Source organism: Lipotes vexillifer, unplaced genomic scaffold (assembly GCF_000442215.2).
Source record: "Lipotes vexillifer unplaced genomic scaffold, Lipotes_vexillifer_v1.1 scaffold619, whole genome shotgun sequence".
In the NCBI taxonomy this organism is placed as follows: Eukaryota; Metazoa; Chordata; class Mammalia; order Artiodactyla; family Lipotidae; genus Lipotes; species Lipotes vexillifer.
In genome coordinates, this window is record NW_006777082.1 from 899917 (window position 1) to 927765 (window position 27849).

Below are 27849 nucleotides of genomic sequence, written 5' to 3' on the forward strand. Positions count from 1 at the left end.
GGCCACAGCCTCCTGTCCTCCCCTCGTCAGTTACAGCAGCACTTTGGGTACCAGACCCGGCGCCGCGTGCCCGTTAACCTCGCCCGGGAAACGGAGGCGGCGGGCGGCACAGTCCCTGCCCGCTGTCGCCTGGTTGCCCAGTAAAGTTGCCCGAGCTGCGCGGCCACTTTGCCTCCTCTTCTCGCTCCGAGCTGCTTGTCCCCTGGCCCGACACGGGGTCAGCCTCTTTCCGCTTAGAAATTCTCAGTACAGAGGCGTCTGCAGCGACGGCTCGTTATCATTCCGGCTCTTCATGAGACCCCTTTCTCCCCCGAGCACTGACACGGTCTCAGCCACAGTTGCACGGCCGTGGGCGCGAACTCGTGTGCAGTGGGGGGACCCGCTGCAATCGAAGGGACTGGAGAGGTTCCCGCGCTGGCCCGGGGGACGCGAGCACAGCGAACGTGCCTGCCCTGAGCACCCAGCGCAGAGCGGGCCTGGGGGAGTGGGAAGGGGCCGGGGAGGCGGGAGTGGGTCTGGGCTGAAAGGAGTGGGGCGGGAAGCGGTACCCAGGGAGATTCTGTGCATCCTTCCCACTGTCGGAGAAGGAGCTGTCCTGACCCGCGCGGAACCCACTCTGCCCCCACCTTTCCGCTGGGTCCTTTCAAAGCACCCTCTCCCTCCCGGGTCCCCGGCTCCACCGAGAGGGGTTGGCTGGCAGGCGCGTTCAGGCTGACAGTATGCCCCTCTGTCTGTGGGCACGGCTTTAAAAAAGCGATGAGCACTGCTGCAGTGCCCATTAAAAAAAAAAAATCAGCAAACCACAAAATCATTTAAATATCCCGCTCACTGTAAATGAGAAAACAGGAAAGGGGGCAGTGCTTGGGAGCATCCTTTCTTTTTATTCTTCCCTCTTCACCCGTAGGCATTTTCTACCCTCTACTCCATTGCGTCAGGGGATTATTTGACACTAGAGATCAGTTCAGATGGACTCTGTGTTCAGGTGAGGACTTTCAGACGCATCCTCACCAACTGGGGAAACTTCGCTAGCAGAGGTTTTCCCAGAAATGTCAGGAAAATGGGTTTGCCCAGTAAGAGGAAAGAGCTGGAGAAATCCCCTGAAGAGGGCAAAAGCCTCTCCTCTGCAGCCTGCTCTCTGCCCTGGCCACAGCGCATGAGCTTGCCCACCCAGGAGCCCAGTTCTCCTGGAACGTGCACCCCAAATCTCCTGGTGCTCTAAATTGCATACGAGAGAAAGGAGGCACAGAGAGAATTGGCCCTGCCACCCATTGTAGTTGAAGGTGGGGTGGAGGAAGATAATCAGAAGAACTAAGACACCACTTCATTTAAGACTCGGGGTTTGTTGGAAAAAGCAAATAGGGAGGAGAAATATTTGCTGCTCTAGTTAAAGTTGGGGAACAATAAGTTTCTGTGTTACGGCCAAGGTCACCATCCGTAGACCTTGGCCTGGAAAAGAGGTCTCCTATTATCCGTATACTAAGGTAGGACGCAATGCTTTTGTGTTTGAAAGGATCTCTTGCTGCCTTTTCCCAAGCATCCCAGTCTCGGGAGCGAGGTACATGAACAACATTTGTGATGTACATTTCGTGCAGAAGCAGAGTATCCAGATTATTTTTTTGTTAAAAAAAAAAGCTTGTACAGAGACAAGCTTTTGCTCATGGGAAATGGAAGGGAAAAATGATTTGGGGTGATCACTTTCCCTGATATTCCATTAGTTTCCTACCAGCTTATCCCCCTCTGAACCCTGGCATCACTAAATTTTTTAAATCAGTGAAAGAGCAAACCCACGGTGGAAACTTCTGTCAGTTTAGTAGAAGATCCCAGCTTACATTCACACAGGGCTTCTCACAGCCAGAATGTGCTAGACTCAGTAGAAACTGGAAGAGCTTGTGTGTAAGGGAACACTTGGGCAATGACCTACGGGGAAGAAATGAAGGAATGTCGGAGGCAAAGATCTGTTGAGGGTGCTGAAAAATTATGTGAGGGCCACAATGCTGTAGAAAGTCAAAACTGGCAAGAGAGTAAAGGTAGTCAAACCTTATTAGAAAACAATGAGATCCTCCAGTTTGAGAAATAAAATTTGTGTTGTCATGTTTTTTACTACACTCCTGGAACAAGGAGGCTTTAAAACACTTACACTCTGGAATGTATACACTTTGCAGAGATGGGTGCACTACATGTGGAAAAACTTGTCTGGATTTCCTCTTATCAGCAGAATCCATTGGCTTGGGTTTTCTAGACCATTCCAGTTGAAGTTATTTTCTGGTGGCTTCTTGCTGAAGAGTCCCTCATGTGGAGAGAGGGGAGAAACAAGCTGGGGATACTTATTTTTGACATTATTTGCTTTTTGGCTTTTCTTCCTGTGATCCAAGGATGCTCACTTTAAGACAGATTTGCCTAAGTACTTTAGTTTCTGAGATGCTTTAAATACATGAAAAGAAAAACAGTGTTCACTGGGATTTGATGGATAAACAAATGTACATAGTACTATAAGAATTCCATTTAGCTTAGTTTTAGATCATTAAAGGAAGATTCTGCTAATTCTTCATCTATGTGCCAGACTATTTTCTCTTTATGAGATTTTTAACAAAGAGTATATATATATTTTTGCTATGCTGCATGTGTGGATATTGATTTTTAAAACTGCTGTTTAGTAAATAGTATTACCTTTGGCAAGTTTTTAAACTGAAGGTAAGCTTCAATAATTAAGTGTTAAGCTATTGCTGTCATTATCATAAAACTAAATTTAATCTGCATATTAAAAGATTTACTGGTGGGAAACTAACATATAGTTATTTGTATAAAACTTGCTAATGAAGACAAGCATGTTTCATCTTCTCTTCTGAACACACGTGCCTGATGAAACAGATCAGTGTTGAAGGGGAGAGTTCTCATTCAAAGAATTCTGGTCTTTCTTTTCCCTTTGATCTCTATCTGTTTCTTTCTCCAATAAATGTATAACTTTACTCTGGATTTTGCCCTGGTGTTTGTTTTCAAGAAGAAACAACATCAAACAACTCAGCATATGGGTGACTGCTTTGGAAATGTGAGTGCTAATGAATATTGATATTAAGGAAAGTACCCTGTGTCCTGGACTATCTCTGAGTTACAGAGTACTCTTAGTAGTTGATATTTAAAAGAATAACTTTAGCTTTTATTTTAGCTTTGGGGTTGCCCTCTTTTAAACTACATATCTTAGGCACTGGAACACAGAATGCTACTAATTTGTAGAGCTGGCACTTATACATTTGCTTTTTGTAGTGTTTATTTGTAAGAGATATTAGGCTGAGTAAATGGTATGTTTAAGTAACACATATGTCTTTGACGATTCTTTTACTTAGCTTTTGAAATATGTTTTAATTCACTTGTATTTAGCAATCAAGAAATTATGCTTTCAGATGCTAAGTGTATATTTGTGGATAACTGTAATTTGCTTTGAGATCAAAAACATAAAACACATCAGGAGTATAGTACAATTTTTGCAGTATTATACCAGCTGTTATTTATTTATTTGTCAGAACTGTTCCCACTAAAGGAAATGGGATGATTAGCTAGAAGTTAAAAGTTAAAATGGAATTTTTCCATTACGTGTAGAACATAAACAGTATGCTTCTGGACTATTTTCTTAATTTTCAATTAAGGTACAAAATTATAAACTATATAGTTATAAACTACATAGTTAATCCTGAGGTGCATGAGACAACTTTTCAATAAATATAATTGTACTTGTTTGAGTTAATTAAATATAGTTCAGTCACTGTTGTTTAATTTCATCTCTTTCATTTAAATAAAATTCCATTTACCAAGAGCTTGAAACTTGCAAGGTAAAAGCTTCCCTGAATAATACAACTGGGTCATTAAGAAAGTACACGGGTGAGAAATGATAATCTAGCCAAAGAATGCATAGGCGTTTAAACAAGTGGTTGATTGAAAAATGCTGAGGTCTAGAACCAAGTCTCATAGTACATTCTTCTACAATTTCAATCAAATAAGAGAGTTGGCACTTAGAAGAATTCTAAAAATGTTTTTTTTTTTTTTTTTTGCTTCATCAATAAACCACTCAGCCCAGGAAAGTCGGCTTACTGCAGTGTAGGAGGCTTTGTGATGAGTGTAAGTAGGTGGTATTTTTTTGTTAGTCATTCCATAGTGAAAAATAGTACTCTCCAACAAACATCATATTTTTAGCAACCTGCCTTATATATTCATTTCTTGGCTTAGAATAAGGAAACATAATTGTGAGTACTGAATTATTTGACTTCTTTCATATCTAAATGAATTATAACTTTTGTCCACCCAGGTCAAGTTCCAATTCTCTTTTGATAACGTCGGGACCAGTCACAAAGATGGAGAAACAGTTAACCTTGATTTCTTTGTATGCGGAGTGTAGACTTGTTTCACTGAAGTTAAAGTAAACTTCAAGTAGCCCTAGGGAAACATTCACTTTTTTATATGGCTAGGAGGGATGAGGGAACATTTTTGATATAAGTGGAAAGAGAATTAAGAAAAATACCTTTGAGGGAAGTTGTGCAAATGATAATTTTAGACATCTTCAGTGGGCCACTGTCATCACTAAGTGTATATTCCAATCTCTGTACTGGCTATTATAGCTTTGCTGATCTCCAGACTTTAACAATTGAAAATACATCAAATTTTGAAGGCCCAGTAAAAAAGAATATTTTAGGATTTATGAACTCAAAATCATAGCTACACAAGATGGCTTCATGCTGTAAGACAATAAATCAGCATGCGTCTTTGGGGGCTTGCCTTTTATATAATATTTAGTGAGGTGTTTCTCGTACTGTATTGGAATTTCAGCTAAAATACGATTTAGCAGAGCTTACAACTTTAAGTTCTTAAGGAAAATGACCATGTACTTTTGTTCAGATCTCTGTGAAGTGTTTGAGTATATGCATTTAAATAGGTAACTGTATAAATAAATAAATGTTTTGTGTCAAAATACAAGTTTTTAAGTTTAATTGTTTAGAATTGTGCTTGATTTGTGACAAAATTCTTAGCTTCTAAATCTCTATATGACTAAAAGTGAGCTACCTCATTTTATACAAGTACAGATTTTAACATACTAACATCTAAGTTTTTATTTTACTTGAAGTCTCTTCTTTTTCTTGGCAAATGTTTAGAAGCATGAGGTAATCTTATATCCTCAGTGAAACTTTTTAGAGACTTCTAGGCCAACCACAGAATGAACAAACTTAAGAATTACCATTCCTCCAAGAGAATTACAGAGACTCCCATCCTAAAAATTAAAAACTGTGCTAGTGTCTTGAGAGTTTTTTTGATACTCCTAAATTATATTTTTGTAGATTGACTGAAAAATATTGTAAGCCCTTATCCGATTTTAAAACATTTATACTGCTTTGTTGGAATTAAATAGGTTATCTAGAGTGTTCTATGCCAAGTTGAGATCAGAAATCTTTTTTAAAAAAAGGATTTCATTATCTAGCCAGAAGAGCTTTAATTGCCATGGCAATGCCCATCAGTGAAACAGGAGCTGAAGCTTCAGCCTTAGATATTAATTGAAACAATCACCCCACACCAAAATGGAGTTCAGTGGCATTTGGAAGTCAGAAACACCCCAACGTACTAAATCTCTCACCCCAAATCTAACAGCTTGTAACCTTTAAGGGGATTGATTGGTATGGTGGGAAGGGCACAGATCTTGTTGAAGGAGTACTTAGAAGACCTTGTTTAAACCCTGGCTTTGCCATCAACCAGAGGTGGCCTCTTGGGTGTATCATAGGTTTCTCAGGTGATGGTGGTATTGCAAGGTAGGAATTGGATTTGGTTCCTGGGTTTTGTTGTAATCATTTTTAGCCACAGCTAAAGAACCTGTTCAAACAGTATTTTCTAAACAAGTGCAATATCTAAAAGGGGAGCAGTTCTGGTGGGAGCAGGAGAGGTTGGGGGCTCTGTCTAACCCACTTCCCCTTTGCCCCTGCACTTGACCCCAGGACATTGCCTAGAACTGTAAGACTGAGGAACACAAAGTAAAAACCGCAGGACTAGTAGATCTCTATCTTCCAAGTCTGTGAGTCTAGGGCTCTGAATACTTTTCTGAGAATGACATTTTTGTGCCCTCCTGGGAGAAAATCATTTTCAAATTGATAAATAAAGTTAATATGGCTCTTTTTATTCCCCAAATATAGCATCATTTGAACATCATAGTAAATTTGTCTGTTGAATATTATATTCTCATTTAAGGGTACCAAAATGGAGACTCAGAAAAATCAAGTAAAATGCCTAGGATCACAGGGTGAATAAAAAATGGAATAATAATTCAAATCTATGCTCTCTATATCCAAATACTATGCTCTTATATGTAGGCTAGAATTCCAGGATGTTTGTAGAACTTCTTATGGTAGATATTTTTCACTGAATTTCTCTAATCTTGTTTCAAAGAAAAGTGACAGTATTTGAGCCATACTCATAGTATTTATTCTTGTTACAGGAGAATTGTTATTTCATTTTTTTTTTTTTTACTAATATTCTCATTCCTAATCAGTTACTTTGGGTCAAATTACTGTTGGTTGATGGTTGTGGATAAAACCTAAGAGAAAGTGATAGATAAATCATGAATTTAGGCCACTGAGGAACAGTTTCATAACCTTGTACCAATCTTTTAAAATAAACCCTCTATATTTTGTCTAGCTCCATGAGTCTTCCTCATTATCTTGCCTCTTGAATCGCTGCAAATAATTTTGATTTTGTTAGAGCCATAAATTGGATTTAACCTCTAACATGGCTTTGGCATTTCAGCTTGTTGTATGTTTAGTATCAGTCTTGAAACTGAAAAAAACAATAGACCTAAATGATTATACTTACACTACAATTATTATGAATGTAGCTTTTATGAGAGCCCCAAAACCTGGAAATAAATACCAGATGATTTAATCCATAATAAAACTAAAGTTCTCACTGGCAATCTTTGAGACTTAACATACCAGCAATCACAAATGAAGATATACAGGTAACTGAACATTATTTTGGAGGGACATTTCTTTTATATTCTTAAGGGGATCAATATTGAATAATACCATTTTTGAAGAACACTTTTCAAAGCCTTTGCAAGTCTCAACATTTAAGGGTCTAACTAGATGGTATGATTGTATGATAACACATATTTTCTGCCTAAGAACCATCATTTTCTCTAATTTCTTCCCTTTCATTGTCAGAGCTAGATTTGGGCATCCTTCTAGAGAACACAGTTGTGACTGGTTAAGTGACACAACCAAGTTGATTTGAGCTTTGGCTTCTGGGTGGGAGATCAGGTTGACTTAAAATCTTAGTGTGTCGCACAAGCACACCTGCTTTGTCAGTGCCTCGGCTGAATTATTAATGGCTGTAAAGCACGAACATTCTGGGTTACTCCTAAAGAATTAGAAATACAACCTTAAATCCAAGAGAGGAAAGAGCCTACCATCATCTTCTTTGCTGGAGGCATGTAATGCTTCAATATTAACCCACACATTATCATTATCTTACTTTTCATATTGGTTTTTAAACTTCTGTCTTTGCTTAGAATGGCTAGAAAAAAACATATTATCTACCTGAGATAAAAGAGCCTTTGATTCTTTCTTGGGTAGAAACAACCAATTCAGCTGCCATGAGCAAGAGTGTTTTTGTGAAACATTATTTAATAAATCAATGTAATGAATGGGAAAACACTGTTATCACTGCAATTCCACAAGTTTCTATCTACTCAGAGTATTTGAGGGTTTTTAAAATCCAAGTCAGAAGGAGAAGCTAACTAATCCAAGTAAGAAATTGCTTATCTAAGACTTACTGAATTACATTCTGGGTTTCCACATCCCTCTCAATGTGAGACTCATGAGAGAGAAATACTATCTAGTCTGAGTACCAGAATTAGTTATGCTTCTAAGCAACCGGTTGGTATTCAATCTTAATCTTTTTCATCATAAAACTGATTGTGTTTTCTACTTTGCCTTAGTTGCTAAAGAACTCAGAGGCAAGTTTGTGACCCAGCTCTAACAAGTATACTTGTGTCTTAACCTAATTCCTAGCCTCATAATACTTTTTTCTCCCACTATTCTTAAATACTTTCATAAAGAATTAGTGGCCATAAATTTGTGTATACTTAGAAATTATTAAGACCTTTTGCAGAGACTCAGTTATTTTCATAATGTTTCAGTGGACATACCTCAGTATTTCTCATCTCTTCTGAGCAGCTTATACCTCTGTAGGCATTTACTTCCATTTGTCAGGGGCTACAAAGTTTAAAAAGTTTGAATTAGCACGCTGTGTATATCCAGTTGTGCTGTGTGCATGATTTCCATTGCACATAATAGCTGCATTACTTGTGAACCTGCTTGCCCCAAAATGAAACTCACTGTACACCCAAAGACTGCTATTTAGCACTTACGGTATCAAAACTTCTAGTTGTTCTAAGACATTCTGTTATAAATCATTATTATTAGTTCTTAATGTTCTCAAATTTGGCCTTTGTGTAGAATGATCATCTACATTTCTAAATCTCTGCCTTTCTAATGCTTATGACTTTTGTCTCCTGTGGTGACATTACTTTAAGAAAAGTTAAAATAAATGAGCCCATCTGAATCAGCATATTGTTTAACTTTTTTTCAGATTCACTTTGTAAAAATCAATGTTTTAATCAGTTGAATTGCTCTAGGCAGCAGAGGCAGCTGGACTTTGAGGTATTTTATCTCATCAAGTTTCTTAAAGTTCACGCTTGTGTCATGGTTCAAAGAGCAAGCAGTTCCACGAATAGTGTTGTGTCTTAATCATAAAGGTCCTCATTATTAAAGCATTCTTGGGAGACATTTTAAGCATTTAGTAATTATGTATGTGAAATATACAGCTGGATTAGTTAAACACATTTTTGGCAGGTGGCGAGTACAAGTGAGGATCTTTCATTTGCGTCTGAGCCCAATTACTATACAAACCTTATTTCATTTTAGAAATACTGCTATGTTGCTACATATATATTTATTTCACTTAGTTCCTAAATCAAGGGGAGCTCTTTGCACATAATAAATAAAAACACAACTGACTTTAAAGCGCTTAGCATTGAAAACTAGTCATTTTTTTTTCAATACCTGTTTCATATGTATACACACCTGAAGGGAATTTCGGCAACCTTTGGAAAAATATGATTCAAGAATGCTAAAAACGTAACGTTATATGCGATGATATTCTATCTCAAATGATTAAGTAGTTAATGCTATACTTTAACTTGGTTTCATAGACTTACATAATTGTCAAAATTATCTGTGAGCATGCTCAGTGTATAATTTTTTGTCTTCTTTGCCTCATTTTCTGATGTTTAGTGAGATGCCCTACCCATCTTATCTTAAACTCAGTGCTCATTCAAAGTCGTAGGACTGTATGTTAAGTGTATTCCAACATGCACAGTGCGATCAAAAATCCAAAGATTGAGATCTTGTTTTTTCCACTTCTTTTTTTACGATGAATAGTATTGGAGTACGGATGAATGAAGATGACAAGAAGAAACATCAACTAAAATTTGGGAAAGTTATCAGCAGTTTAAAGCTTAATTGAAAAAGAAAGAATGGCTCCAAGTAAACAGAAAAACATGATGCTCCTCCCCCAAAAACATTTGACTTAACTGGAATTCTCTCTTTCTCTTTGGTTTAAATAATCCAATGTCTAAATTATTACATTACAAAATCTGTGATTCACTATGGTGTTAGTAGACATGACTCTTATAGACCTTTGATATATGCTTTACTGAATTCTTAGCAAGAATTTGTCTTTTTTATATTTTCAATGGGAATGCAATATATGAACTCTTCCAATTTGATCTTTCACTCTCAAAATCTTTACGTTTTACCCTAAGCTCTAAAGTTCCTATTGCCTGGGATTTTGTCCATGGTATTTTTCAGGTCCCTCTTTATACATACTTTCTAAGTGGTCTTATCTACTCATAGCTTCTATTTTTACTTGCAAGGCGATGATACGCAATAATACACATCCACCTTACACCTTTGGTGGCCCAAAGACCATATGCATCTCCTCCTCCCTAGTCTTCAACAATCTACTCTAGAAATCCCTTTCTGGATATTTCACACTCACCTCAGTCTAACAAAATTTCTCCTCTGTTCGCTTAGTGTTTCACCGTTCACTTAAGCACCCCCGCTGGTGCTCTTGGGATCCTTTTCTTCTGATCCCGTTGACTCAGCGCACTCATCTAATTGATCCACAAGTCCATCATACCACAGAGTCAGAGTTCTCCCCTTTTACGCTTTTTGTTAAAACCCTACATCAAATTCTCATCTTCTTTATTCTGAGTTTTTGTTGAGTGTTCTCTGTCTTATTCTGGCAGTTATGCTGGTCTCATTGCAGTGAATTCTAATGCGATGTTGCAGTTGTGGCCCTAGGGTTAGGGGTATAGTTGGAATCACTGTTAAGGGATTTATACATTCTCTTTCTTATTCTTAGTAAGTCATCTCAGAGTAAGTTGGGAAAGAATGGAAACGGGCGCACCAAGGCTGGGCCTGATGCTGAATAGAAAGGGATTTAGAGGTTTCTAGAAACGCAAAAAGGTACCCTCAAAAATGAAGAAAAGATGGTTTCTGGAAGCTAGACCTGAGAGCAGCCACTGATTAATTATGACTAAAATGTTCAGGTTGGGAGAAGGGAGCCACAGATCATTTGTAGATAATAGTGATTCATTTTATAGTTTCTTTTTTTGTCTTGATGAAATCTTTGCATTACACTGTCCCAGAAGCATGAATTATGTTTGACAATTTCCTTAGCTGATTTTCTGTATTTTTGACATTTTGATCAGATTTCTTATAGTCAAACATTTTTATATGCCTCTGGGAATTTGACAGCTCTGTCTCTGAGAGGTGGCCCAAGGACCATATGCTAACAGAGTAAGCCACCTAACTAGGAAGAGAGGCATAGAAAAAAATATGAAGAAATCTCAATAAATATAGGCCAAGGTGTTTATATTCTGAAATGCACATCACAGCTAATGAAACTGGTTTGTTATTGACCTGTAAATCTCAGCTGTCAGTTAGATTGGCTTCACAGTTATTTTATTTTTATATCCTTAGTATTTCAGTAAAAGCTACTTAGTCATCACAGCTGTGTTCTATGGGACTTATAATATGGGCTAATAAGAGTGAGGTAACCTAGATATGCATATTTCAAAGTAGGAATGGGGAACCAAGATCTCACTGAAGATGGCTGGTGATAACGATGGCTAGTGAGAGATCTCCTAAGAAAATGTAACTTATACGAATGGGGAAGTCCAGGAAGCAAGATCTGTTCATAGTTCTTCAAAGGGAGATTATTCCTTATTAAGGAACCAGCCAGGTTCTTGACACTTTCTAACTGATCTTCCTTTGTCCAGCCTATTCGACAAGCAATCCTCATTCCACAATTCAGATTTCCCTTTTAGGATAAGATAATAATATTTGGTCCCTCACCTGCTTAAAAGTCTTTGTCGATTCCCTGTTGCTTATTTTATAGTCCATACTCCTCAACATGATACAACATGATATAAAGATTGCTCTATGACCACTCTCTTACCTACCTTCCAACACACACACACACACACACACACATTCTACAATAATGTCACCAAATAACTCACTTCTCCTTGATCATGCCACTTCCGTTTCCTCTTTTATAATATTTTATATTCACTTGCCTAGACTACATCTCTGCTTCTTTGCTGAGAGAACTTCTGCTTGTTGACTGGTACCTAGACCCAGGAAGAGATGGTTGTTTCTTTCTTTGTGTTTCTGCACACTTGTATATTTAACTCCACTCTACATTCTTAACTAAATTCTGTGTGGTAGAAAAAATGGTTGGTATGATAACCAGTCATTTTAGGGTTGGTGAAAATTGCTTAACTGCCAGTAGAAGTTCAATATTTATAAATGTTCTGAGTTTCCTTGAAAAGAATGTATATCTTTTCATTTGTTGGAGACCAAATCCTATTAGATTAAGTTTATTTACATAGTTTTCACCTTCCCTAATCTTTCTATTTTGTTTGTTTAAGCTGTAATTATGAAAGAGATATGTTAAAATTTCCTGTTATGATGGCATTCTTGCAGATCTCTTAGCTTTTGCCTTATATATTTGAGACTATGTTATCAGATATGTATAAATTTAAATTGTTATATTTCTCTGGTGAGTTGAGACCATTATCATTATGTAATGACCTCTTTATTTCTGGTAATTTTATTTTTTCCTGATTTTAATATACATAGATCGCCTTTAACTAAAGCACTGTACTATTACACATCTTTATTTTGGTTAGTGTTTCTGATGTGTATTTCTTTCATCCTTTTTTCAGCCTCTTTGTTGTAAGTGTAAAATGAAGGTGCTAAAATAAATAATTGCAAAGAATCTTTTCTAGTTTTGTGATAGGTAACTGCTGGTGAAAGCTAATACATTAAATCATTTATGAGCATTAATATCTTAGTGCAAACTTATTTATCAGATTTGCTAGCCGAGCAGGACTCTGGGGGCATTTTTTCATAGGATAGGATATTTTCCATGACAGAAAAGGAAGAAATTCCTCCCAGTTATTCCGTATCATATCATAACGTCTCATTTTCTCTTAGTGACAGTTTCACATTCCAAAGTAAGTTTTAAAAAATATTTTTGTTTATTATTTTTCTTGCTATAAAGTATATGTTCTGTGGAGTCAGTGATCTTGTTTGATCACTCCATTCCCAGTATTTAGATGGATGCCTGGCATAGAGTAAACACTTAGAAGTTTTATTAAATGAATGAAGGAGTGAATAATTGAATGAATGAGGGGGCCTGGTATGAGGTCCTACATAATCAGAGAACAGAAAAAGTACCTTGTAAGTGTAGAGAAAGGAATAGGGAAGGGAAAAGTGGAATGCTGGAAGTGGGTAAATGCTAGTTGGGAAAGTGACCTAATTTATGATATCATTTATTATTATTCCTGTGCCAGACCTGTAACATTACAGGAAAAATCTATAATAGGCTGTCTGTCTGCATCGCTGGGATGGCCTGCCCTTCTAATTTCTTGAGTCTAGCTACTTTACTATAGCTAATTGGGGCATGACGATACATCTGACCCAAGTGGGACCAATTAAATTCCTTCTCCATGGTATATGGATGAAATAACTTGATTTCAACCCTATTGGATCCAATATTCACTTTTAATGGTGAATAATTTTTATAAAGCCTCCTTTAAAATTATCTCATAAAATACTTTGATAATATAACTTACTTGCAAATAATTTTTACAAAGCCCCCTTTAGAATTCTCTTATAAGTGCTTTCACAGTATAATCTACTTGCACATAATTTTGAAAATACCATGCCCTAATTGCAATATAAAGGAGAAATAAAAGGAAATAAGAGGAAAGCATTATCTGATGAGGTTCTATGTATTTCAAAATGTAAATGCTAGGACACAGTGAATGCAAAAGCTACAATTTAAGATTGACAGAGATGTGTATGCCACTCAAATTCCAAGAGTGTTTTTTCCTGATGATATTTTTTTGAAGTTGTGAGGACCTCTTGGTAAATTCTGAACAAAATAAAAGACAGCAGTTCTTTCCATTTATATAGATGTTGTATTCCTGGACAGCTCATTAATTGTGTAAAAATTTACTAACTTTTATTTTAAAAATGTGTACAACGGGCTAGGATTCAAGCCCCAGTTTGTACACAACTGTTCCACACATTGCTGGGATTTTAGTCTTCACCCCCCAACCCCCAGCCCAATCACTATGACAACCAAAAATGTCTCAATACATTTTAAATATTCATTCTAGGGGGCAGTATATCCCCTTTTGGAATTTATTGGATTAGCTGATGATGAAGTGGACCTTTTTTTTTTTTTAGCATTGCTAGAATTTTTTTTTTTTTTGAGTTTGGAGCAGAGAAAGGTTTATTGCAAGGCACGTTGCTAGAATTTTAAATGGCTGGAAAATAAGCTTTCAGTCAACTAAGTGCAGTGCACAGCTGTGGACTCTGCTGCTGAAAAAGAATGAAACCCAACAGAGAGGAAAGAATTCCATTCTTTCTAGAGTCCTGTTATATTCCCCTGAAAATAAATTTGCTTTTTACTCCTATCTCCCCTTCCTCATACACATACTAGCTTATTTTGATTTCTCTCACTTGGGATTAAAATAATCTGTTTTAATACTATCCCTCTCTTCTTAAATCCAGAGGAAGTCTTGGGTTTTTCATATTGACCTCTACTTCTTAAGGCAAATAAAATTATTTCAATGTACAATAGTTTATGCAGTTTTCTAAAAGCTTATAGCCTAGTTGAGTCTAAACAGTCCAGAAACTGAATGCTTAGGACTTGACTTGTCTCTGATTCTAACCAGCATTACCCAGACTATTAGAGGTAGAGGTGAGGCAGGACCCATTTGCTAGAGCCCTGTGGTTTTGATGTCTTCACTTCCTCTCTTTTCAGTCCCCTTTTGCCACTGTTGTAGATAACTGTTAGTAAGAAGGCATGCTTGCTACTATATCTATGATTCTCATACTTCATGGAACAGGACCGTGTAACAAGAAGTTTGGAGTAAGACTTTTATTTTTATAAACATTCGTTTATTTAAAGAGAGCTATAAAAATGACTTTTGAAATCCCAATTCCTCATATTTTAATTAACTCAAAAACTTCTGGTTTTGATATATACTTTTGACCAGTGGTCCCCAACCTTTGAGGCACCAGGGGCCGGTTTCGTGAAAGACAATTTTTCCATATATGGGGGCGGAGGGGAGGGCATGGTTCAGGCATAATGAGAGCAATGGGGAGCGGCAGATGCAGCCTCGCCCGCTTGCCGCTCACCTCCTGCTGTGCTGGCCTGGTTCCTGACAGGCCGCGGACCGGTACTGGTTCTTTGGACTCTATTGAGAAAAGCGATTTTCTCCTAGTATTTTAGCTTCTAAGTATGTTGGTAGATGGATGTTTTCTATTTGTTCTTGAAATTATTTTAAGATTAGTATTTGTCAGTTATAAGTTTATATTACAGGTACGTGCATTTCAAAGGCATCATTAAAACCATATGTATGATCCTCATAAGAGTTATGTTGAACAAAATGAATACATTTTATTTCTTATATCTCTTTACAGCTACCATCAAATTATTTTTGTTATTAAATTGTTTTTTTGTTTTATCCCCAACATCTAGAGAAGTGCATTACACATAGTAGGTGCTTAATAAATATTTGTCAAATTAATTAACCTTTAAATGAAAGTTGTTTTCTAATACTAATCTTACTGCTCTTCCTCCTCCAAATTCATTATGAGACACAAGTGAGTATGTGATTAGAAATGATCTATGTGCTCAGGACAGATTTCTCCTTAGTTAAAGCACCTGTTTCATTCAGTATTCCTCTGGGTGAGGTGGATAATAGTCAACATTCAGGTAAATATGTCATCCACTCAGGCTCCCGAGACACTTGCCCTGTTGTGTAATAAAACTGTTGGGATAGGGCTTCTCTGGTGGTGCAGTGGTTGAGGGTCCGCCTGTCGATGCAGGGGACACGGGTTCGTGCCCCGGTCCGGGAGGATCCCACATGCCGTGGAGCGGCTGGGCCCGTGAGCCATGGCCGCTGAGCCTGCGTGTCTGGAGCCTGTGCTCTGCAACGGGAGAGGCCACAACAGTGAGAGGCCCACGTACAGCAAACAAACAAACAAACAAACAAACAAAAACTATTGGGATAAAAGTGTCACACTTCATCCTGGGGTAAAATTCCCATCACCATCTGACAGTCATAAAAAGAAAAACACACCTTTCCCAAATGACCAATCTGTTGAATTTGGTATTCAATCTTTACCTGCGAGTAATAGGAAATAAATGATGGTATATGAAAGTAGAACCTCCAGTAGAAGGTTTGCATCAGATGCATCAGAGTTTATAGTTTATATTGACTCAGCAGTATATTTTAACACAGACAAATCAAGATTATTAGTTTGTATTTTGTACAAATCACAGACTTCCATGTTTATGTAAAACATATCAAAACTGTTTTGGAGAAATACAAGAGAAAGTTAAGGAGAATAGTATCATGACGGTCACCCACACATACAATCTCTGAGAGAGTTCAATCCAGAGAATGTTAAACTCTGAAGAAAAATGAATTTAAATAATAACTAATAAATAAATATACTATAAAGACAGTCAACCACTTAGCCAAGTATCTTGTACAAAAAGTCCTTAATCCATAGTTATTGAACAGAGTTTAATTTGAGTATAAAAGATCTTTACTTTCCTAATCATGGAAAATTCCTAATCATGGAGTAAATGAGTTGTAGGCTTCTCATTGAAGAAGAAATCTAATACAACCTAACAGCGTTTGAGAAGCCAATTTTAGCACCCACTCTCTCTTTGCTCAGCTTTGGAGCCACATAGACGTGGGTTCATTTCCAGCTCCACTTGTGAGCTGTTTGAACTTGGCCAAGTTATTTAACTTCACTAAATGTCAATGTCCTCAAATAGCAAAATTGGATAAATAATTGTACCTACCCCTTATAGGTTGTAAGACTAAAATGAGATAGTTATGTGGGTACAGTCATCAGCGATTGGCACTGAGCTATCCATCTATATCTCAATTATTATTTAATTATTATTGTTAGTATGATATTCATGAGAACGGGCAAGCATGAGTGAAACATGATTGAGATGTAAGAAAAAATGAGTGTATTCACCTGAGAAGGGTGGCAGGTTCACCGCAGAAAGAGAAGCTGATGAACAGGCTGCATGGGACAGTATTGCCAGCTGGCCACATAAATACCTAGCTTCAGATGAGACTTGTGTTAGTCTTTGCATGGCTGTATGGTAGAACTAAATGAAAGTGCTTGAATTTAATAATATCAAAAGCTCTCCAAAGGTTCTTAACTGCCTAAAGGCAGCTTTTAATTTTAAACACTGAAAAAAGCCAATCAGCCTACACCTAAAAATATGCATTGGAATGTGTTTTGCATGCATTAAAACCTAATTTCACATCTCACCAAGTTTAACTACTTTTTTGCTCAACTAGTCTCAGATTCTGGATATTTTATTTATTTATAATAGAGCACATAGGTTGTTTAAACTTACACAGGCCTGCATTAAATAGCTATTCTGCCTATTTGTATGCATGCTTTCAGCAATGTTGTTTCCTTGAGATATTTTAAAATCTAAAGGCTTTCATCAAAAACTTAAGAAAAACTATATATCATAAGTAAGTTCCCTCTCAACCCATTGGGGAAAGCAAAATCTAATAGAATAGAAAAACAAAATTTTATTAAAATGCATTCATATTACATAATAAATGGTCTTTATTTTACATAGAATTTACTGCATGTATGTTTACCAAAGTAAAATTAAAATGACGCTTTTCTTTGTTCTGGTATGCAGAGCACTTCAATATGCAGAGCCTTTGTTTTGTAGATTTTATTGCTATTGCTTCACTTTGCTCAAAGACTTTATACAGGAGAATTTCATCTTTTAATTTGTATAAGTAGGCAAGCTAGTCTACTGGTGTATGCTGATATTTCAAAACTACCAAGTGGAAAAATGAATGCCTGCAAACTAGGAAAGAAAAAAAAGAGAGAGAGAAAGCATTGCTGGTGATATTTTCTCCACATTTTTCAGTGTTGGCTTCGGGGCAAGTGGGGCAAGGGCCTTGATTGTAGCCCTGCCTGGGGTTGGTGTGATTTGTCATGACTGAGAGTCCAGCCTTATGGTTATGGGACTCAAGCTGACACTATCACTGAAATTTCCAAGAAGTTAGTTCATTGAGTTCAGTTCTTATCCCAACTTTGTGGGGTTAATATGAGCTGTAATGATAGTCACTTTTTTGATCCTATTAATTTTGTAACATAACATAAGCTCATAAGCAGGACATGATGGCTGAAAGGTAAAAAGATTCTCAGTCTTACCAAAAGATTGTCTTCCGTATGATGGTAGAATTCTTTACCCTTTGATCTTCCCTCCTGGCCAAATATCTTTCCACAAACTTTCTTATAGCCTTGTATAAAAAGAAATAGTTCAAGAAAAGGTGAATTTTATTCTCTCCCAATTCTAGCGTTCTGTCTATTAGTAACTCCATTTCTACTACAGCTGCAACTGTTATAACCATATTTTATCCTTTCACTTCTTTAAAATACTTGACATTTAGAAGATACAATTCCAGGAATCTAAAGTAACAAGATATTTTCTGTATTTTCTTTAATAGTGAGTTGATTACAGTAGTGATATCAATGTAGTCCTCTTGAGAGTTTTCTGGGAATTCTGTATGGTGATACAGAACTTGTACAGGGTCTTTGATATGGCCAACTTCCTTTAGAACAATTTTGGCATAAAGTAGTACATAAAAACTTCCTTTTTCTTGAAACTGGAAATGCCTTTCAACCTTATCCCTAGGGAAGGAATTACTGGCTCTGGGCAGATGTTACTCATAATGGGTATCAGAGTAGATGGGGCCATACAGATGTTCTGGACACTCCTGGGCGGCATTAGCTCCATTTTTTCCTAAACTACAAGGGGACATTAAAAATGCGCTCTTGAGGAAGGAAGGCTCAAACCAGGGGCAAGCATGAACTTTCAATATTCAACCATCATGAAGGAAAAGTGGCATTCTTGAGAACACTAATGACTTCTATCTTTGGATTAATGTTTGTACTGCCTCATCACTATCTTACTTTGAACACAGACCCACAACATATTTATTTATTTATTTTTGGAAAAATGTGTTTAATCAGTTTACTATCTATGAAAGTGTGTATAATCCTTTTAATGAGTGACTGTTAGTGGTTTATTACTATTCCAGAGCTCACCAGAACTGATCAGAGATTGGCGAGATCAGACTGCTTTAGTGAATGGTTTGGCTCAGCTTGTCTTGGTGATGCTTTGTAATTTGGACCAAGAAAACTTACACTTACTGCTCCTCTCGTGCTTAAAAAGACCCTTGGCAGCCTTCATGATAGTCTCAGATCCAGCTGACTCTAATCATCCTGAGTAACCATTAAGTGGCTAGACCAACCATAAATATCTATAGACATCGCTAGATAGATGGGTGTGGGCATCCATGTGCTCTAGACAGAAATCTGAAATCTAGACTTCCCCTAAAGCAAGTAAAACAGTGCCTGTAAAAATAACAAGTTCAGCAAGATTTTGGTTGTTTGTGTTATATTCAGATAATAGAATTTTCCTGAAACTTAAGTAAGTTTCTTTTTGTGGCTACCAAATGTGATGAATTTCAGGAAAAGTATTTTATAGGGAGTCTACCTATAACTACTTTTTTTAAGTAGAAAGCTTTATACAAATGCAAAGTACTCACTTATTAATCTCTTGAAGAGCAAGGATTATCTTAATTGTAATTCTCATGTGTCTAGTTTAATGCCACAAGATGCCACAAGATGCTCCAATCTACTTCAGTTAACTAAGAGACTTATAAACTAATTTCTTACAGTGTTTGCATATTCAGCAATCCACATTGACATTATTTAAAGATGAAAAGAGGGAGTTGTTTCAAGATTAAATGTTAAAAGATGCAAACTAACATGCTCATTTAATTAAGGAAGCATGCAGATGAGTGTGTGGGAAGAATATCAACCTTAACATTGTGTTTTATATATTGTATCTGCCACTAGTTTTCATCATAGTCTCATTATCTGAAACTTCTCATTTCTTTCTAATTGAAAGAACACCTGCTGTTCATTTCTTATTGAGTTTGCTCTTTTCATGTGCTCTTAGGAACATCTCTAAAGACCACTTGCCAAATTATATCCTTAAACTTGCTTCTTCAGCGTTTGAATGGGCAGCTACCTTGAAAAGAAGTTGTCAAAGTGTTCAAAATTTGTGTCTGAGGTTTCTTATATATGACCTCTATAAGGACTATGCCTCTTTTAGGAAGACAAGTTATATATAATGTGAGCTCCCTCACTGTTTAGGAAACTAAGCCTGAGATTGCACAGGAAGAGAGGTACATGTCTAGCATGACAAAATATTCTGACACAACCCAAGAACCAATTAGAAACTGTACAGAAGTTTTAGATTTCAAATCTAATTTTTATTAGCTAGTAAACTGGATATTATACAAGTGATTATACTCACAGACACATCAAAGATGGAAAAGTCAAAATTACAACAATTAAATGAACCTCAGTGAGTATTAATTTTCAAAACATTAAATAAAAGAAGCAGTGTTGAGATTTTAGATTTTCCTATAAAGTAAGGTAAATGTTTTAAATAATAATTATCTTTGCTAAAATGTGTGTTTTTAGACACATATTTTATGTATTCCTTTATGGTAAAAACAAAAAATATATAAAATTTTCTTTTTATTTATATCTACAATATTTTATAATTCCAAAAAATAAACAATTTTATGTTCTGGATCATTCATATTATAATGATTGTTTTTCAATGTCACTTTTGGTGTCTAACTTTTATTATATATAAAAACAGACTTTCTTTTAGATGGCTGAGCATCATTTAGCATTTTTTTATATTAGAATAAAATTATGAAAGGCTAAAGTGAATATATAGAAGTTTCTATTAGTCAATGAAATTAAACAGGGGCACATTTTAAAACAAAATAGTGGTAACTTAAACAAATTAAAAACTATCTCTAGGGGCTTCCCTGGTGGCGCAGTGGTTGAGAATCTGCCTGCCAGTGCAGAGGACACGGGTTCGGGCCCTGGTCTGGGAGGATCCCACATGCCGCGGAGCAACTGGGCCCGTGAGCCACAACTGCTAAGCCTGCGCGTCTGGAGCCTGTGCTCTGCAACAAGAGAGGCCGCGACGATGAGAGGCCCGCGCACCGCGATGAGTGGCCCCCGCTCGCCGCAACTAGAGAAAGCCCTCGCACAGAAATGAAGACCCAACACAGCCAATAAATAAATAAATAAATTTATAAAAACAAACAAGCAAACAAAAAAACTATCTCTATTCTTAAAGGTCCTAGAGTACAGCTGAACACCAACAAAACACTTGTAATTTTATGGTTTTAATAACCATTCATAGCCACAATGCTTAGAATTGTTGATTTTCTTTTTTCTTTTCCAGAGAAATTTTATTTAGTAGGACAGGTAGAAAACATTCTCCTCCTTTTATTAAAGAGTATTCCAATAATTACAAATTTTGAGTTTACCACTTTTCCAACACATATGGCATCATTATATTTTGTAGAACAAGAAGTTCATGGGGTTCATGTCAAGCATCTTCTTGCTTTTTTGCTACAGGAATCCTCTGAAAATTATTTATCAAATGTAAAGAGATTTCTGTATATCCATGAAATTTATGAATCTATATAGGAATAACACATTTAGGATTCATAACTTGTTTCACGTGTAGACTGATACTGTTTAGTAAATGGAAAGTCACTAGAGAGAATTTTAACTAATATTTTACATAATTATTATTAATACTAATAAGCCTGTATTAGAAAATTATTTTCACAAATATAATTCTTTTTCTTTGGCTCTTCAAATGCTTTATATGTAGAAACATTGATTTTTTCTTCAATAAATGTATGTATATTTTTTATATGATTTCCCAAAGGAAAAAGAAAAGTGTGTATTTTACTTAGTGTATTCTGTATGATGTAACATTTAAAAAAATAAAAACCCCTAGAAGATACATCAATGTATTTAGGGGTAGAGTCACTCTTGTTGCAGTTATGTGGTTAAGACTTTATTTCCCTTAAATTAATTTATTTTAAACTTTATATGGGCTTATCTCCAATTAAGGGGAATTATTTTAAAAAGCATTTAGTTTAAATTATGCTCACCTGATAGAATCAATTTTCTCACTTTCTTTATGTTACCCCTCAATGGTGGGAAAAAGGTACTAAATTATTTTCTTCATTTAAATTGTTAATCTTACTGAATTCCATTTATTAGAATTCTGATTTTTATTATGAAGAGCACAAACATCTGGAGGCAAATATCTAATCCATGTTTCTATGTTTTTTCACTCCAATAGATCTGTGGTCAGCTATAATCTGTTGCCCCAAAGAGGGAAGCTATATACCATCTTTTTTCTTTCTTTTATGATTTAATGCATGAATATGGAGGAGTGAATATATAAGAAAGTAAACGTGACATTTTAATAAAGAAAAACGTGAAGAGACTGAAAAGAAAAACACACTAAAATAGCAATAAGTAGAATATATAACCCTATTGAAAGACAAGGACTTTTATATTAATAGAAAAATGTTCAGATGTATAGTTTCCAAGACATGGCTCTTCAGAAAAAATTGGAAAAGCAGTGTTGTAAATATAGGATAGGCCTGCTATACCATGCAATGAAAATCAACAGAAAAGAGAAAACATTAACTGGGAGAAAAGATTGTTATCTTTTTTTTTCTTAAATATACAACAGGTTCTTATTAGTCATCAATTTTATACACATCAGTGTATACATGTCAATCCCAATCTCCCAATTCAGCACACCCCCACCCCCAGCCCCCCGTGTCTTTCCCCCCTTGGTGTCTATACGTTTATTCTCTACATCTGTGTCTCAATTTCTGCCCTGAAAACCAGTTCATCTGTACCATTATTCTAGGTTCCACATATATGCATTAATATACGATATTTGTTTTTCTCTTTCTGACTTACTTCACTCCGTATGACAGTCTCTCCATCCATCCATGTCTCAACAAATGGCTCAACTTTGTTCCTTTTTATGGCTGAGTAATATTCCATTGTATATATGTATCACATCTTCTTTATCCATTTGTCCGTCGATGGGCATTAAGGTTGCTTCCATGACCTGGCTATTGTAAATAGTGCTGCAGTGAACATTGGGGTGCATTTATCTTTTTGAATTGTGGTTTTCTCTTGGTATATGCCCAGTAGTGGGATTGCTGGATCATAAAGTAATTCTATTTTTAGTTTTTTAAGGAACCTCCATACTGTTCTCCATAGTGACTGTATCAGTTTACATTCCCACCAACAGTGTAAGAGGGTTCCCTTTTCTTCACACCCTCTCCAGCATTTGTTGTTTGTAGATTTTCTAATGAAGCCCATTCTAACTGGTGTGAGGTGATACCTCATTGTAGTTTTGATTTGCATTTCTCTAATAATTAGTGATGTTGAGCAGCTTTTCATGTGCTTCTTGGCCATCTGTATGTCTTCATTGGAGAAATGTCTATTTAGGTCTTCTGCCCATCTTTGGATTGGGTTCTTTGTTTTTTTTAATATCGAGATGGTGAGCTGTTTATATATTTTGGAGATTAATCCTTTGTCCATTTATTTGTTTGCAAATATTTTCTCCCATTCTGAGGGTTGTCGTTATGTCTTGTTTATGGTTTCCTTTGCTGTGCAAAAGCTTTGAAGTTACATTAGGTACGATTTGTTCATTTTTGTTTTTATTTCCATTACTCTACAAGGTGGATCAAAAAAGATCTTACTGTGATTTATGCCAAAGAGTGTTCTTCCTATGTTTTCCTCTAAGAGTTTTATAGTGTCTGGTCTTGCATTTAGGTCTCTAGTCCATTTTGAGTTTATTTTTGTGTATGGTGTTAGGGAGTGTTCTAATTTCTTTCTTTTACATATAGCTGTCCAGTTTCCCCAGCACCACTTATTGAAGAGACTGTCTTTTCTCCATTGTATATCCTTGCCTCCTTTGTCATAGATTAGTTGACCATAGGTGCGTGGGTTTATCTCTGGGCTTTCTATCTTGTGCCATTGATCTATGCTTCTGTTTTGTGCCAATACCATACTGTCTTGATTACTGTAGCTTTATAGTATAGTCTGAAGTCAGGGAGTCTGATCCCTCCAGCTCTGTTTTTTTCCCTCAAGACAGCTTTGGCTATTTGGGGTCTTTTGTGTCTCCATACAAATTTTAAGATTTTGTGTTCTAGTTCTGTAAAAAATGCCATTGGTAATTTGAGAGGGATTGCATTGAATCTGTAGATTGCTTTGGGTAGTATAGTCATTTTCACAATATTGATTCTTCCAATCCAAGAACATGGTATATCTCTCCATCTGTTGGTATCACCTTTAATTTCTTTCATCAGTGTCTTATAGTTTTCTGCATACAGGTCTTTTGTCTCCCTAGGTAGGTTTATTCCTAGGTATTTTATTCTTTTTGTTGCAGTGGTAAAGGGGAGTGTTTCCTTAATTTCTCTTTCAGATATTTCATCATTAGTGTATAGGAATGCAACAGATTTCTGTGCATTAATTTTGTATCCTGCAACTTTATGACATTCATTGATTAGCTCTAGTAGTTTTCTGGTGGCATCTTTAGGATTCTTTATGTATAGTATCATGTCATCTGCCAACAGTGAGAGTTTTACTTCTTCTTTGCCAATTTGTATTCCTTTTATTTCTTTTTCTTCTCTGATTGCCATGGCTAGGACTTCCAAAACTATGTTGAATAATAGCGGTGAGAGTGGACATCCTTGTCTTGTTACAGATCTTAGAGGAAATGCTTTCAGTTTTTCACCATTGAAAATGATGTTTGCTGTGGTTTTGTTGTATATGGCCTTTATTATGTTGAGGTACTTTCCCTGTATGCCCACTTTCTGGAGAGTTTTTATCATAAATGGGTGTTGAATTTTGTCAAAAGCTTTTTCTGCATCTGTTGAGATGATCATATGGTTTTTATTCTTTAATTTGTTAATATGGTGTATCACATTGATTGATCTGCATATATTGAAGAATCCTTGCATCCCTGGGATAAATCCCACTTGATCATGGTGTATGATCCTTTTAATATGTTGTTGGATTTTGTTTGCTACTATTTTGTTGAGGATTTTTGCATCTATATTCATCAGTTATATTGGTCTGTAATTCTCTTTTTTTGTAGTATCTTTGTCTGATTTTGGTATCAGGGTGATGGTGACCTCATAGAATGAGTTTGGGAGTGTTCCTTCATCCACAGTTTTTTGGAAGAGTTTGAGAAGGATGGGTGTTAACTCTTCTCTAACTGTTTGATAGAATTCGCCTGTGAAGCCTTCTGGTCCTGGACTTTTGTTTGTTGGAAGATTTTTTATCACAGTTTCAATTTCATTACTGTGATTGGTCTTTTCATATTTTCTATTTCTTCCTGGTTCAGTCTTGGACGTTTATACTTTTCTAAGAGTTTGTCCATTTCTTCCAGGTTGTCCATTTTATCGGCATAGTGTTGCTTGTAGTAGTCTCTTAGGATGCTTTGTATTTCTGCAGTGTCTGTTGTAACTTCTCCTTTTTCATTTCTAATTTTATTGACTTGAGTCCTCTCCCTCTTTTTCATGATGAGTCTGGCTAATGGTTTATCAATTTTGTTTATCTTCTCAAAGAACCAGCTTTTACTTTTATTAATCTTTGCTATTGTTTTCTTTGTTTCTATTTCATTTATTTCTGCTCTGATCTTTCTGATTTCTTTCCTTCTGCTAACTTTGGGTTTTGTTTGTTCCTCTTTCTCTAGTTCCTTTAGGTGTAAGGTTAGATCATTTATTTGAGATTTCTCTTGTTTCTTGAGGTAGGCTTGTATAGCTATAAAATTCCCTCTTAGAACTGCTTTTGCTGCATCCCATATGTTTTGAATTGTCGTGTTTTTTTGTTTGTTTGTTTTGTTTTTGTTTTCTTTTTTGTGGTACGTGGGCCTCTCACTGTTGTGGCCTCTCCCGTTGCGGAGCACAGGCTCCGTATGTGCAGGCTCAGTGGCCATGGCTCACGGGCCTAGCCGCTCTGCGGCATGCGGGATCTTCCCGGACCGGGGTACGAACCCGTGCCCCCTTCATCGGCAGGCGGACTCTCAACCACTGCGCCACCAGGGAAGCCCTACTTGCTCTTTAATGTCTCAATTTACCGACTGCAAATATAAGGCACTAATAATTAGTAAGATCCTAATAATACCTACCTTATTGAATTCTTGAGAGCTTTCAATGAGGTAACTATCACTAAAAATGCCTCTTCTTTCCGATAACTGTGGAATAAGTTAGCTTTTGTAGGTTACTGTGTTAACAGAATCATCATATTCTGTACTATCTTGGGGGAAAAATCTATGAAAAGTACATTCTGAGTGTCTGACAACTGATTTATAAATTCATTTCTGGAAAACACTCTATTTATGAGATTGGAATTGCTAGTAATTAAATATAAAACAAACTTAGAATAGATTACAAGAAAATTATTTGGATGGGTTAGTTAGAAATTATGTCTTAATTTATATCTGTCACTGGTAATAATTGATTTTTGCTATAATGTACCGTACCTTATGCTGGAAATAATCAATGACATCATTGGCCTGGCTCTGATGAGCCCCTTCTCATCTCTTTTCCTGCCTGAGGATCACTTTCTTTGACATCCTTACACATTTTTCCAAGGAAATCCTTTTGGCCTTGAAAGGGCTTATCTTTCACTATATGTCTTCCAATGTGGCTTTACTGTTTCATGACTCATCTTTAAACAACAGAGGTAAACTATTTTTAGTAGACATCTGAACCTGTTTAGCATAGATTAAGAAATTTAAGTTAAAGTTTCCTGAGATTTTGGAGAAATCTGAAAGCACATTAGGAAACCAAAGGAAGCACAAGGCTTCCATCAGTCATTATTTCTTAGAGTGTAGCATTTCAAGAAACATTAAAATTGTCAATACCAAATATAAACTTTCTCTTAGAATAGGTGTGTTTTCTATGTCAAACTCCCTTTTAAACCTATCCAATTTTTTTTTTTTTAAGGATCTTCCTCACCTACCTTCCCTCTTTGTATGAAAATGCTCTGGTTTCTCCTATCTTAAGCCCCTCCCCTAAATCTTATTGTTCTTTCAAGCTAAGTTTTCTTCTTTTCACTTCTGAACTTTCTGGTCAGATGGGGAAAATTTTTGCTTCTATTTCTTCAATAGACCTTCTTTCCCAAACTCCTGTGTTTGCTGCTGTCACCTCTGGCTCCCCTGACCCCTCTCCCCAAACTCTCTTTCATCCCTGACTTCTACCCTCCAACTCTCCTCGTCCTTCTCTTAAACATGGATACTTTGTCAGTTTCAAGTCTAACAGAATTTTTCTCCATGCTCTCTTTTTGGCATACCTCCTTTATTCTCAGGACTTAAAAACTTTATCCCAAAAAATGATTCCCACTAAATGCGTAGTCTTCTCTTCTCTCAAAGGTCCACTTTTCCAATCACTTGCCTAGCATTTCTGCTTGATTAGCCTGCCATCAGCTCAAATGTCCTGTGTCTGGAATGAAACAGCTTTTCTCTTTGTAAAACTCCTTAGCCTCTTGACTTCACTTTATCTCTTAGTGACTCCAAAATTCTCACTTTACAAAGATGTAAAACTTAATAGCTTTCCTTTTGCTCTGTCTGCCTTCTTAAGCTCCATATCCCTTCAGTCTTGGAGATTCTGTGAATTATTTCTTGACAATATCACTTGCATTTAATCCTTTTTTTTTTATTGCAAGCTTTTCTACTCTAGGTTCTTACTGGATAATATTTGTCTTACTGCAGCAACCTTCCAGATCATATCCTCCCATCTCATCTTTCACTCCGGTTCTTATCCATTCTGCACTCTAAAGGCAAATTCATCTTTCTACAGTACTGCTTTGATTATGCCATTAAAAACAAAATCTTTGATGACTCCTGTATTGGAAAAAAATCTCTTTAGTCACTTATTAAAGACTCTTCCCAATGTAAAAGCAGCTTGTCTTCCTGTTCTTATCTTTCTTCACAAAAGAACCCTTTGCTCCAGCTAATTGGATCAGTCACCACTTTCATGAAATGTTGACGCTCCTATTGGCGCCTTTCCCAGAAGGCCCTTTGTACTGCTCACAACGAACTCAGCCTATAACAGGGAGCTCAGTTCTCACCTCTTCTGCAAAGCCTTCCTGGATCACCTGGCACGACATAATCTCTGCTTCCAGAAACTTTGACAGCATTTGTTAACTGATTAATTCATTTTGCAGAGCGTCG

The 27849-nt window shown here is 36.5% G+C and overlaps 1 protein-coding gene across 1 annotated transcript in view; it reads left to right on the top strand.

The window, feature by feature from the left end:
* SGCZ (sarcoglycan zeta) overlaps positions 1-27849 on the top strand; it is a 921190-nt gene that overhangs the window by 535 nt on the left and 892806 nt on the right. The gene's annotated exons all lie outside the window — the stretch shown is intronic.